The sequence below is a fragment of the Hyperolius riggenbachi genome, chromosome 5 (assembly GCF_040937935.1).
Source record: "Hyperolius riggenbachi isolate aHypRig1 chromosome 5, aHypRig1.pri, whole genome shotgun sequence".
NCBI classification, from domain to species: Eukaryota; Metazoa; Chordata; class Amphibia; order Anura; family Hyperoliidae; genus Hyperolius; species Hyperolius riggenbachi.
Window position 1 is genome coordinate 313,259,786 of NC_090650.1, and position 14,508 is coordinate 313,274,293.

General features: G+C 45.0%; 1 long non-coding RNA gene across 7 annotated transcripts in view; it reads left to right on the forward strand.

The window, feature by feature from the left end:
* LOC137518842 (uncharacterized) overlaps positions 1–14,508 on the forward strand; it is a 245,463-nt gene that overhangs the window by 83,493 nt on the left and 147,462 nt on the right. For 3 of the 7 annotated variants that reach the window (XR_011020904.1, XR_011020908.1, XR_011020903.1), the window contains exon 4: positions 12,565–12,711. This is a non-coding gene — a long non-coding RNA (uncharacterized lncRNA). Of the gene's footprint in view, positions 1–6,099; positions 6,159–12,564; positions 12,712–14,508 lie in introns of all 7 variants that reach the window. The other 4 variants (XR_011020905.1, XR_011020907.1, XR_011020906.1 and 1 more) reach the window with 2 other exon arrangements.

Sequence of the window (14,508 nt, forward strand, 5' to 3'; positions counted from 1 at the left end):
CTATTGTGTGTGTGGAGTAGTGCAGAGTCTAAAGGTGGGTACACACGTCAGATAAAAGTCTTTGGAAAATGAAAGATCACAGACCAATTTTATCCCCTTTCATGTAGTATGAGAGCCATACTCTACACAGTCTTTTCTATGGAGCTGAACTCCCCATCAGAAAAAAATCTTTGCAAGATGCTGCACACAAAGATGCTGTACACATGACATGCAACCGATCAGTATCTGCAAAAGATCAATCCCTACAAAGATCCATTCCTGCAAAATGCCTTCATAGTCTGATATCTGCAGATCCTCATACACACCTTGTTTAATGGACATTCATCTGCAGATCAGACAATTATCTGCCGATCTGAAGATTCAACCTGGTGGATCTGATCTACAGATAATTGTCCGTTAAACAAGGTATGTATGATGATCTGCAGATATCAGACTATGAATGCATTTTGCAGGAATGGATCTTTTGCAGGAACAGATCTTTTGCAGATACTGATCTGTTGCATGTGTACAGCATCTGTGTGTGCAGCATTTTGCAAAGATTTCTGTCTGATGGGGAGTTCAGCTCCATAGAATAGACTGTGTAGGTATGGCTCTCATACTACATGAAAGGGAGTAAAATTGGTCTGTGATCTTTCATTTTCCAAAGACTTTTATCTGAGGTGTGTACCCACCTTTACCACACCTTCCTTGCCCTGGAGTCAGCCTCCAGTTCCCTGCAAAGCAGTATGTCCGTGGGAATATGTGTGCACTCCTGCAGGAAGACGTACCCATCACAAGGCACCCGTAGTAGGTACATGTCAGAGGACACGGACCCCGCCGACCAGGACTTCAGAACGTGCCACTTTGCAAAACACTGGAGACTGATGCCGGGCACGGGAGGTGCGGTAAGACTCTGCACTACTCTCCACACACATAGTAGGCGTCATTTTTGCCTTTTTTTTCCGCAAAAGGTATCCTTTAACCTCCCTAGCGTTATGACCATTTCCAGATTTAGAGTATAAAAGCCATGCAATTTTTTCACAAGCTTTTAGACCCTTAAAGAGATACTTAAGTAAAAAAAATGATTTTTACTCACCTGGGGCATCTCTCAGCCCCCTGAGGCTGTATGGTGCCCTCGCAGCCTCGCTCCGATCCTCCTGTCCCCGCCGGCGGCTACTTCCGGGTTCGGCGACAGCCACTGACAGGCTGGGAACGCGAGTGATTCTCCACGTTCCCAGCCGCTATATCACCCTCTATGCTGCTATAGCGTATATGTTAAACGCTATAGCAGCATGGAGGGTGATAGAGCGGCTGGGAATGCTATAACATGTACGCTATAGCAGCATAGAGGGTGATATAGCAGCTGGGAATGCGGAGAATCACTTGCGTTCCCAGCTTGTCGGCGGCTGTCGCCGAACCCGGAAGCAGCCGCCGGTGGGAACAGGAGGATCGGAGCGAGGCTGCGAGGGCACTGTACAGCTTCAGGGGGCTGAGGGATGCCCCAGGTGAGTAAAAATCAATTTTTTTTTACTTAAGTATCCCTTTAAAACAAAGGAAAAGAAAAAAAAAAAACACATACCATAGAGAGATCTGAAGCAGCTCCTGCATATAACTCACTCAGGCACCAGGATTACCACAGATGTGGATTTCCATCCCGAGCCTGACTCGGGTATACTGCTAAGGAGGTTAAATAAAATGCATAGTGTAGTGTGAACTGCCACAGTCCATTCCGATTGACTGCCACTGCATCAGCATATGGTATGCAGTATGTTTAGCTGCATGAACAGAAAAATTCATGGAGCAGATTGAATGGATCCATTGTAGGCGGCTTCTCTGAATATACAGTGGCTTGCAAAAGTATTCAGCCCCCTTGAGGTTTTCCACATTTTGTCATATTACTGCCACAAACATGAATACATTTTATTTGAATTCCACATGAAAGACCAATACAAAGTGGTGTACACGTGAGAAGTGGATGAAAATCATACATGATTCCAAATTTTTTTTACAAATAAATAACTGCAAAGTGGGGTGTGCATAATTATTTAGCCCCCTTTGGTCTGAGTGCAGTCAGTTGCCCATAGACATTGCCTGATGAGTGCTAACGACTAAATAGCGTGCACCAGTGTGTAATCTAATGTCAGTACAAATACAGCTCCTCTGTGACGGCCTCAGAGGTTGTCCAAGAGAATATTGGGAGCAACACCACCATGAAGTCCAAAGAAGACACCAGACAGGTCAGGGATAAAGTTATTGAGAAATTTAAAGCAGGCTTAGGCTAGAAAAAGAATTCCAAAGCCTTGAACATCCCACGGAGCACTGTTCAAGCGATAATTCAGAAATGGAAAGAGTATGGCACAACTGTAAACCTACCAAGACAAGGCCGTCCACCTAAACTCACAGGCCGAACAAGGAGAGCGCTAATCAGAAATGCAAGGAGAAGGAGGATGACAACAGCGAAGAGGATGTAGCAGGAGGAGAGGAGGTGGCAGGAGGCCTGCCTGAATGCCGTGGGTGGTCACAAGTTGGTCCGCTGCACAGCCACATACTCCCTGCTTGCCATCGGTCACCAGGTTAACCCAATGGGCTGTGTAAGTAATGTACCCTCCCTAACCGTGCTTGGCAGACCAGGCATCCATGGTCAGGTGGACCCTTGACCCAACGCTGTGTGCCAGAGATGACACCACTTGCCTCTCAACTTCACGGTACAGTTTGGGTATCACCTTTTTAGAGAAATAATTGCATCCTGGCATCTTCCACTGTGGTGTCCCAATGGCCACAAATTTATGGAAGGCCTCAGAATCCACCAGCTGGTATGGTAACAGCTGGCGAGCTAACAGTTCCGCCAAGCCATCTGTCAGGCGCCGGGCTAGGGGGTAACTGGCAGAAATTGGCTTCTTCCACTCAAAGATTTCCTTCACAGACACCTGGCTGCTGTGGGCAGAGGAGCAGGAACAGCTCAAGGTCAGAGGCAGAGTGAAGGAGGGTGGCTGTGAAGGTGCAAGGGAGAAAGCGGCTGAAGATGCTGCACCTGAAGAAGGAAGAGGAGAAGGAGGGTGGCTTTTCGTTTGTGTGCTGATTTTCCGCTGGTGCTCTTCCCAATGCAGTTTGTGCCTTTTCTCCATGTGCCTTCGTAAGGCAGTTGTCCCTACGTGGGTGTTGGCCTTTCCACGGCTCAATTTTTGGAGGCAGAGAGAACAGATGGCATTGATCTGATCTACGGCAGACACATTAAAAAATTTCCAAACCGCTGAGCCCCCCCCCTGGGGTGATGGTACTATGGTGACATCAGCAGCTGACGTTGAAGGGCATGTTGGCTGGCTGTCTATAGGTGGCGATACATGGCACCGGACACTGCCACCGGACACTGCCACCAGCTGTTTTTGATGACTAGCTCCCCCTGCTTCTTTCAGGAACTTGTCTCCTCCTACTCGTCTCTGACTCCCCCTCTGAACTGTCCCCCTGTTCATCTCCTCTATTGGGAACATACATGGCATCCCTATCATCATCATCATCATCATCCTGCCCAGCTTCGCTTTCCTCAGACACCTCCAAAACTGCACCAACAGCAGGTACTTCATCCTCCTCCTCCTCGCACGTTACGTCCATAGTGTTGCCTAACTCAGACATATGAGGTTGTGTAACTCACTTAGCGCCTTCATCTGGTTGTAACAATAATGACTGTGCATCAGCGATTTCCCCACCAAATAACTCCTGCGAACGGTCAAATATAGTGGATGTGGAACTTGTTTTAGCGCTGGTGGCTGCAGAAGATGTGCAGTCACACAGGTGCAGTTAACAGGTATGCACGGAGTGGCATATCACACTGCGTGCACTCACGTAGGTAGGTGGGTGCACTGTGAACAACAGGTAGGTATATGCAGTGATGGGTATTACAATGTGCACCTGTCACACACACACACACCAGTACCGAGCAGGTACAGTGACACTGCGTGCGTTCACATAAGTAGGTGGTATATGCAGTGATGGGTATTACAATGTGCACCTGTCACACACAGACAGGTACCGGACAGGCACATAGACACTGCGTGCGCTCAAGTAGGTAGGTGGGTGCACTGAAGTGAACAACAGGTAGTAGGTGTATGCAGTGATGGGTATTATACTGTGCACCTGGCACAGCAGTAATTATACCACCAAGGGGCCAAAGGACAGCTGTGACTGACTGACAGGGCTGTATATAAATGCAAGTGGGCCACACAGAAAAAAAAATGATCACAAGAACAAGATTAGCTCTCAAAAGCTGTTGAGGGGTGCTTTTTTTAGCAATTAGAATCAGCAAGGAGCAAGCTAACAAGCCTACAAGCTTACAAGAGCCTAACTAGGCTTTCCCTTCTGCACAGCAGGTTTCCCTTCTCTAATTAATGCAGACACACGAGTGAGTGAAAAGCCTGGGGTTGCCTGCCTTTTATAAGGGGAGGGGGGGGGGGGAAGTGGTTCCAGGAGGGAGTGTAGGCTGATTGACTACAATGTGCCTGACTGTGATGGAGAGGGTCAAAGTTGACACTCATGATGCACTATGGGGGCGAACCGAACTTCTGGAAAAGTTTGCGGTTCTCAGCGATCGCGAACCCCGGAAGTTCGCCGGGAACCATTCGGGCCATCTCTACTTGCGGGTTGAATAAAATTAACTTTAAGTCAAAATTTGCCAGGGGTATGAAGAACTATGGCCAGAGCTGTGTATGTGTATATGTAAAACAAACAAAAAAATTATGTTTCAAAAGAAAACTTTATTGGGCAAATTGTTTGCAAAAAATGCATTTAAAATAATATCCCAAAAAAAACTTCTCATTTTTGCAATGTAAAATGTTGGACGATGTCAGCAGTGAAATAGATTGACATGACCGTACCAAGTGTGACATAACTCCCCATCATGACAGACAGCCAATGGACAGCCAGTTGCTAGGGAGGCATGGTTTCAGTGGGGACCACAGTCACCTCCTCCTGCAATGTCACACACACATATCACATCAATGCCAGGTACAGGCAAGCACTTATTTTTATAACAGAATTTCTATTGCAATTATAAAAAAAAACAAAAAACTAGTGCTTTAACAAGAAATTGAAGTAACCATTTATATTTTAAGTTGATCTTTAAAATCACCCTAATGCGAGAGCAGGGAAGTGTTGGAGAATAAAAAAACTTCGTTGGTTACAAAGAGAGAAATATTATGCCAAAATTACACACTTCAAAATATGGCTTTTAAATTGGTCCTATTAAAATGATAATTTAAATGCCACCCTCTTAGCACTAACAATATATTTGATATGAGCACTCAAATAATGTAAAGTGCAGGATGGTACTGGAGGTACAAATTGCTAATAAGTTCCCATCTAATACATTTCAGTGTACATTAGAAAAATAAATATCCAGATAATAAAATGAACCTGAAATGGTTTGTGAATATAAAAGCCAGCCACTAGCTTATTACCATATTGGTTTATTCTCTGGGAACATTGATCATAAACTCTTCAGTGAGATTTAATTACAGTAGACAATTACACAGTAATGTTGATATAAACATCAATAAGCATATATTACAACTGGTGAATGTATACAGAGACCCATGATATAGTCATGGGTTAAAGCAGGTTGTGTCAGCCATAAAATCAAATTCCATTTACGCATTGCTCTGTGTTTATAATGCTGTCTGGAACCTGACCCTGCATTCCAAGCACTCCAATATAATCAGAAAAGTATCTGCTGTAAAAAAAAAATCGTCACTTAGCCAGCTTGGCTCTATTTGGTACATTGGTGACAGAAGGGAGCTTGTCATCTCCCCTCCCACATTGCGGCTCCTTACCGATTGCCTGGGGGCAGTTCAGTGAGCTGCTGAAATACAATCTATGCTGTGCTCACATGCGTTTACAAAGCAAGCCAGAGATGTAGTTTCTAAGAGGAAAAAAAAAGTGTAAGGGAGGGAATTACTTCAGGATTGGCTTCAAACAGAGGGAATCAAGCTGGAAGATGCCACAAACAGTATTCTGTTTGTTAAGTACATAAAATTCACTGAAATCAAAATGTGGACAGTACAATGCATAAGTTATGTAAGTAGAAGAAGTATTTATCTACTTATATATGTGTTTTTTTTCCTGGGATAGTATGGTTGTCCCTTCTGCTTTAAAAAGAATCATGAAAGTACATCGTGGACCTCGCTGAGGTAGGCAGGAGTCATTTCTGAATGTCACTTTGTCTGGATAATAAAAACTCAATGAAAAGCCAAGACAATGGGTTCTATTCACAGCTGAAAATGGCTGATTTTACTGATCACCCTCCCTAATTACAATTCACTAAACCTAGCACTACACAGAAAATTACTATCACCGACTAGTAAGGTAAATGACCGACTTGTGCGGTAATTTTCTCAAGAAATTACAATTCAAAGATTTTGCATTTAGTTTACCAGGCAAAAAAAAGTGTTTTCTCCAGCTCATAGTAGCCAATAACTCACTCTCCCCATGCTGTCTCTGTCCTTTGGGGAAGGTCAGGCAGCCAATAGGGAGAGCCACACAGCCCTGCTTCTCCTGCTGATTTGAAGCAAAGGGGTATCGGACGGGACTTCCACTGTATGGGCTGGTGCACACCAGAGCAATTGTGAAGCATTTTTTAAAACGCTTGCAGGGGGAAAACCGCTTGGCTAATAAAAGTGAATAGGATGGTGCACACCAGAGTGGGTCGTTTTTTCCACAAACGCAAACTCGGGGGCTGCAGCATTTTTTAGATTTCTGAGGCGTTTCTGGCTCAAGTATAGAAAAGTGGAAATCCGCTCTGCAAAAACGCTAGATCAGAGCAGTTTTCCAAGCGTTTTGTTACAGGAGCTGTTCAGTAGTAGCTTTACTGTAACAATATTTGTAATCTGCTACACAAAAAAGCTCCAAAAAACGCTGGGCATGCTTAGAAAACGTCTTTAAACATGCCTAGAATCGCTCTGAAATCTACTTCAAAAACCTCTAGTGTTTTGCAGATCTGCTAGAGGTTTTTGGTGTGCACTGGGCCTATCAGGGCAGGGGAAGATTACTTTTCTTTTTTTCGGGGGGGGGGGGGGGTGTCTGGGGGGCTTTTTTGCCTCCCTTTAAATGTGAAAATCATTATGGCATAGAGAAGAGCTCCCCCTGGTAGCTGCACCACATTAACCACTTGCCGACCGCGCACTCATACCGCGCGTTGGCAAAGTGGCAGCTGCAGGACCAGCGACTGCAGGCTGATTAATCAGGAAACAGCCGCTTGCGCAAGCGGCTGTTTCCTGTCATTTCACGGCGGGGGGCTCCGTGATTAGCCTGCGGGCCGCCGATCGCGGCTCGCAGGCTAAATGTAAACACAAGCGGAAATAATCCGCTTTGTTTACATTTTTACAACGCTGCTACAGTAGCAGCGTTGTAGTAGATCAGCGATCCCCGGCCAATCAGCGGCCGGGGATCGCTGTCACATGACAGCGGGGAGCCTGTTAGAGGCTGCACAGGACAGACCCGTTCCTGTGCAGCCTCCGATCTCTTGGGGAAGAGAGGGAGGAGAGGGAGAGGGGGAATCCTGCGGTGGAGGGGGCTTTGAGGTTCCCCCCCCCCCCGCCACCCACAGCATGCAGGAGCGATCAGACCCCCCCAGCACATCATCCCCCTAGTGGTGAAAAAAGGGGGGGAGGTCTGGTCGCTCTGCCTGTCATTAGATCTGTGCTGGGGGCTGTAGAGCCCACCCAGCACAGATCTGAAAAAGCAGCGCTGGTCCTTAAGGGGGGGGGGGGGTAAAGGCTAGGTCCTCAAGTGGTTAAAAGGGATGGCTGGGATGCACAGGACAGAAAACCTCCGAGTGATACATACAGCTCCCTGCCTGTGCCTGCTGCCCTGCTACACCCTGATAAGTGACACTTACCGAGAAGGCCTTAGTGAATTGAGGCAGGTTTGTGAACTTCTGCCTCATGCGAAAAATCTTTAGAGAAAAATGTGTAAAATACCGAATTAGTTATTTTACTGAACAAATTGATTTTACCGAACTGCCCTTTGTGAATACAGCCCACTGTCGGATTTCTGCTTTATCGATTGTATGAAATATCAAACCTGGATTCACCATAACGGCAATATGTAGCATCACTTTAGCTTTGATACATACATATTAGTCATAGTATATATTCACCATGAGTAAACCTAAATGTCTGCTACTTACTAAATGTGAACAGGTTGCAGGATGATCAGGTGCAACCGAAGACTAGGACATAGGAAATATGATGCAGAATCTGTTAGAACATGAGGCATGGAGCATGCTGTGCATTACAAGATGATGTGTGCAGTTGCAGGAAGCAAACATTTCATGTATTGTATGCATTGCATCACACAATGGGCCCTTTCACACCACTTCAATCAATGTTTTTAAAGCTTTGGGTTTTTCCTAAAGCAAATACAGGAAAGTTACAATTGTAACCATTGCAATGCATTCATACAGAATGAATTGACAAATTTCTAAAAAGGCAACCGTAGTTCTGCTGCATTTTTCCTGCATAATGAGTCCAACATAGTGAAAATCGCAAAACATGAAATGCAAAACGAGTTTGCGATCTCTGTTGCATAGCGATCATGCTTTTAGGGTAAGTGCACACAATCCACTGCAGGGCACATTGTACCAAACAGTATTTTAAAACTGGCATTGCAGTGCACAGTACCTCATTGCCCACCATTTATAAAGTGGGCAAACTGTACACATTGGGCTCTATTCTTAAAGTATTTGCGTTAAAAAAAAAATCTTGGAGGGAAAATACCGCATCGGTATTTTAGACTTTTGTGTGCTAATTCATAAAAATGTTTACACTTGCGATCAGGGGTGCCTCTAGCCCTTTTGTCACTCCAGGCAAGGAAACCTGTGGCGCCCCCCCGCCCAGACAACAGTCTCCCCTCCCCCCGAGAAGGGCACCCGCACAGGTTTCTTTTGGTTCATGTATTAGCATGGTATTTAGTAATCACGAGCCCCCAAAATGCTAGCTACAACAATAACTCCAAAATATCAAATGCGCGCGCACACACACACACACACACACACACACACACACACACACACACACAATTTTGATTGACCAATCCCTGACCAAATTCTCCATCTTCTTGTAGTATGAGGGCCAACAGACTTTGCTTACTATGAACAGAGGAGCTCTTATACTACATGAAAGTGGTTACATTGGTGAATACAAATTGTGTGTGTGTACCAGGCTTTACAGCTAATACTGTACATACTGGAGCTAGTACTGGATCAATTCATCACACAGTGCCAATGGTTTACTAAAAAGCAGAGAGTGACTGATTATATGGTACATACTGAGGATAGAAATGAACGGCACACACTGCAGCTAGTTTACTATCAGTACAGGCACAGAGTAACAACTTATACTGTACATACTGGGGGTAGCAGAGATCAGCACACACTGCAGCTAGTTTACTATCAGTACAGGCACAGAGTACCAGCTTATAGTTTACATACTGGAGGCAGCAGAGATCAGCACACACTGCAGCTAGTTTACTATCAGTACAGGCACAGAGTAACAGCTTATACTGTACATACTGGAGGTAGCAGAGATCAGCACACGCTGCAGCTAGTTTACTATCAGTACAGGCACAGAGTAACAACTAATACTGTACATACTGAAGGTAGCAGACATCAGCACATGTTGCAGCTAGTTTACTATCAGTATAGGTACATTAGCAGCTTATACTGTACTTACTGAGGGTATCAGAGATCAGCACACGCTTCAGCTAGTTTACTATCAGTACAGGCACAGAGTAACAGCTTATACTGTACATACTGGGGTAGCAGGGATCAGCACACACTGCAGCTAGTTTATTATCAGTACAGGCACAGAGTAACAGCTTATACTGTACATACTGAAGGTAGCAGAGATCAGCACACACTGCAGCTAGTTTACTATCAGTGCAGGCACAGAGTAACCGCTTATACTGTACATATTGGAGACAGCAGAGATCAGCACACCCTGGAGCTAGTTTACTATCAGTTCAGACACAGAGTAACAGCTTATACTGTACACACTGGAGGTAGCAGAGATCTTCACTTCACTATCTGCACAGGCACAGAATAACAGCTTATACTGTACATATAGGAGGCAGCAGGGATCAGCACACACCTCCGCTAGTTTACTAACAGTAGAGTGTGGTTACCTAGTTGGCAGCAAAGAACAACCTTATGTCACACTAAGTGCAGGTGGTGAATACATCATCTTCAGCTGTGCTTTAATGTTTACTTGAGGGTAAAAAGTGTAAAAGACAATATACTTACCTAGATGACGTTTAGGCTCTCCTGACACCTCCAAGGTCTTTACTGTTTGCGGCCCCCCTTCCCACATAGCATCCATTTGTAGCTCTGCCTGGTACCAGTCAGAGCCTGGAACCTGCGCAGTCCACTCCATTCACCCTCTCTGTACACACTCCCGAATGGCTGTGCACAGCAGCTATGGGCGAGAGCATAATAGGAACTGCATTTGCACAGGAAGATGACTGCTACATGCAGCCGTGTGAGAGTGCGTACAGAGAGGCTGTGCCGCTGCATTGATGGACTGTGGCCTGGACGTCCAGAGCGGAAGTTGCAGCAAGAGGGAGGGAAACGGACACAGTACAGAGCCTGAAAATGTAAGGATAGCCTATACACCCTGCAGGTAAAATATATCTTTTAACTCCCCTTTCCCCTCAGGTTTACTTTAGACATTGAATAAGGTTGCTGCTAGTGAGAGAATTGGCAGAGGAGAGCAGAGAACTCATGAGAAGTGCCTGCGAGGGGCGGTGCTAACAGAGTCTGGAGGCGAGGCAGGCTGACTAGTGTGCACATGTGTCTGTGCCCCACGCTGGTGTGATGACCTGTCTTGAACCTCCTGCGGGGGGGGGGGGGGGGGGGGCCTAGTTACAGAGCAACGAACAGTACATTGTATATACTGTGTCTGCTTCGGAAGGGCTGGAGGTGGGACAGAGCATGCTTGCTTTTTCTATTAGCCGGGGGGCGGGGCTTGCACGCAGAGTGGTAACAGGAGCCTGGAGCCTGAAAGCGTGGCTGTCCTCAGTAATTGTAGCTGTAGATGGCGCCTTATGATAGCCATGCTGCCTCAGGCGACTGCTTGTACTGCCTGTGCCTCTAGGCGCCCCTGCTTGCGATAAAAGGTCGGGGAATTCCCGCACTAAACTAGCAGTGCTGGTGGAGTTGATACATTTTCTCTGTACAGACAGAGTTACTATAAAAGGAGGCAACCCCAACTTCCCTTTAGATTTTTTTTTAAACTGCCTTTCCTTGCCCTGAATCTTTTCTGAATCTGTCTGAGGCCTGGAACCCACTTACAAATCGCAAACTGCTAGCACAATCGCTAGTGTTCTTAATAAGTGATTTGCAAGCGGTTTCATGAGCGTTTTCCCGCGCTTTTAGGATCGATTTTAAAAAAAGTGTAAGCTTTTTGCCAGCGATTTGCGATTAATGATTTTAATTCTAATTGGTCCTTTCAATGTATCAATTTTATTAACAGTTTGCAATCGCACTCAAATCGCTATGTGTAGCGATTCATGAGCGATTTGCCAGTGCTTCAGTACATTACATTGAAGCGCAAACGCTCCCAAAATGCTGCATGTCCTGTGATTGCGATTTTGCTAATCGCAATCGCTACTGTGGAATTTGTTACATTTCTTTACATTGGCAGAGCGTTTAGGGAAAGCGCTAGCGATTCAAAGCGCCCCCTAAACGCTCAAAAAAAATCGCTCTAGTGGGTTCCAGCCCTATTAGTCTTTCTAAGCAATCTATTTAATTGCCACAGCTTAGAAGAACTTCAAGAAATGTTACACATGCAGGCTTTCTGATGTGAAATTTATCTGAAAACAGGTACCCAAGGGGTTGAAAAACACAGCCTGGGTATACCGGAAAACCCTTTTTCTTCCGGTCTCACTGCTGCTGCCTGGGAGGTCTGTCCCCATTAGCTTTGCTATTATCTGCATGCTTATCTCCTTTTCCGGTATTCTCCGGCCCAATTCCGCTTGCTCTAATCTTTATGAATTGACATGTAGTGACATGTGTTGAGATAATCACTGCATAAGGCGGTAATTTCCCGCACTGCTCAGGAATTGTAGCTTTTCATACGGAAACAGCTTTTATGAATTGACACTTTGCTAAATGGTCGGTGAAGTCAGCTGTTTTGAGCATTACCGCATGCAGGAATGCTTTATGAATAGAGGCCATTATGTCAGAATGCATTGCACAGCAGAGTCTATGCAACAATGTGAATGCAACAGTTGTGCAATCATTGCAGAGTGTGGGCACAGCCTAACAGGATGTCCAACGTAATGCCCCAGTGTGAAACTAAACTTAAAAGCCAATGTATGCACCAAATATATGGGTGGCCCCCTCTCTCTGGAAAATAAGTATTTATTCAGTTTTTTCCCACATAGATCATACGAACTCACAATATGTGGTGTTAAACATTTGTGTGTTTGTTCAGTAAAGATTGATTTATGTTTGAATTGTTATCCGTACCCACTGAACTGGCGATTTCTGATAGTGTGCTGATGCCTGATTTGTTTTTTTAATTTCTCATCTGCATACAGGCAATGAAAAATATGCTTCCCTGTATCTGTTAACATATGGGTTCAAAACAGCCTTTCTCAACCTTTTTACCCTGGAGGAACCCTGCAAATAATTTTTGGATCCAAGGGAACCCCTGCATTTTTTTACTGGAGGTATGGTCTTTAAAAGTAGGTGTAGCTGTTTATTTCACTACCCCTTATTACACTGCAACTCATTATACTGTCTCTTTATTCTTGTGCTTTTTATTAATGTGATCATTATAATTCTGACCCCCAATTTAAATAAATAATAAAATGCCAAGGAATCCCTGCAGAGTAATCAAGGAACCCTGGTGTTCCAGGGAACCCTGGTTGAGAAAGCTTGGTTTATAGTAACATACTGCAGCAGTGCGTTACCATAACGCAACATTTACAACAAGGAGCTAACGTCGCACTGTGAACAATGCATAGCCTTAATAACGATGCATAGCCTTATAACACAGGACAATAACGTCCCACTGTGAACCTAACCTTAAAGGGACCCCGAGCTCTAATTAAAATCAAAATCTGAACTTACCTATGGCTTTCTCCAGCCCACCGTAGGTCGGGAGGTCCCTCGACGTCCATCTGGCTCTTCTCCCAGGGCCTGGTCAGAAATGGCTCCCCAGTGGCTCCCAGCGACACTGGGCCCCAGTGTCGGGCTCCTCTTCCTGAAAAGTGACGTCAGTCGTCACCACGCTGGCCGCCTCACGTCATCATGGTGGCCGGCGTGACAGTACGGCGCATGCGCAATTAAACTGCGCATGCGCCGTACTGTCACGCCGGTGACGACTGTCGTCACCTTTCAGGAAGGGGAGCCCGACACTCGGGCCTAGTGTCACCGGGAGCCATTTCTGACCAGGCCCTGGGAGAAGAGCCAGATGGACGTCGAGGGACCTCCCGACCTATGGTGGGCTGGAGAAAGCCCCAGGTAAGTTCAGATTTTGATTTTAATTAGAGCTCGGAGTCCTTTTAATGCTGGATACACACCATGAGTTTCCGCGTCGAGCATTTCCAAACGAATTTCAATGATTTTAAGGTCGATTGCCATGTAAAGTATGGCAAATCGACCTAACGATGCATCGAAGCTTGAATCGGACATGTCGGAAATAATCGAATCGACGCGTATCGACGGACGCATCGAACGCGGAAACGCATGGTGTGTATCCAGCATAAGGTGGCCACACACTATCCAATTTTTTTACATATCTGTTCAATTCAAGAATAGCAATCAATTTTTCTGAGCAATTCAAAAATCTGACCAATGTACCACATGCCTATGTTCAATTTTCTCCCAATCATGAATAAAATAATTGAAAGCTCAGAAAAAAAAACTGATTAGAACTGTGCATCAAGTTATTGACAATCCATCACACACCATACAATTCTTGATAATGTTGATCTGAAATTTCCAACATGTTCGATCTCCCAAAAAAAAAATAAAAAAGGCAAAGAAATTTAATTGGATTTATTGATAAAAAACAAAGAAAGGCTCTCCATTTTTCGGGATAACTGCTTAAAATTATTGAATTGGTGTAAAATTGGATCTTTTAATTGTATAGTGTGTGGCTACCTTAAGGCCTCTTTCACAGTGGGACGTTAAAGTCAGCATTATTGGTACTATAAAGAAGCTGGCTTATAAGTGTAATATGTGTGTGTGTCTCTCCTATAGCCTGCTACAATTCTGTCGCTAGGCCAGTCAGTTATAATGAAATGGCAAGTGTTAAAGCTAAAATTCAGAAGGGGATTGTGTGTTCTAGGCGCACTTTGCCAAAGACTTCAATAGCCAGCATTTCTTTGAACTTCAAACACAAATGTTAGCTTGTGGGCCAGAGAGGCCTCTTATCATCAGTCACTTCCAGACATACAGCTCATGTACAGCAACAGGAAGTATAGAATCCTCAAATGAACTTTGCAGGCAGCAGTGAGTGTTCCAATATTTCTAAA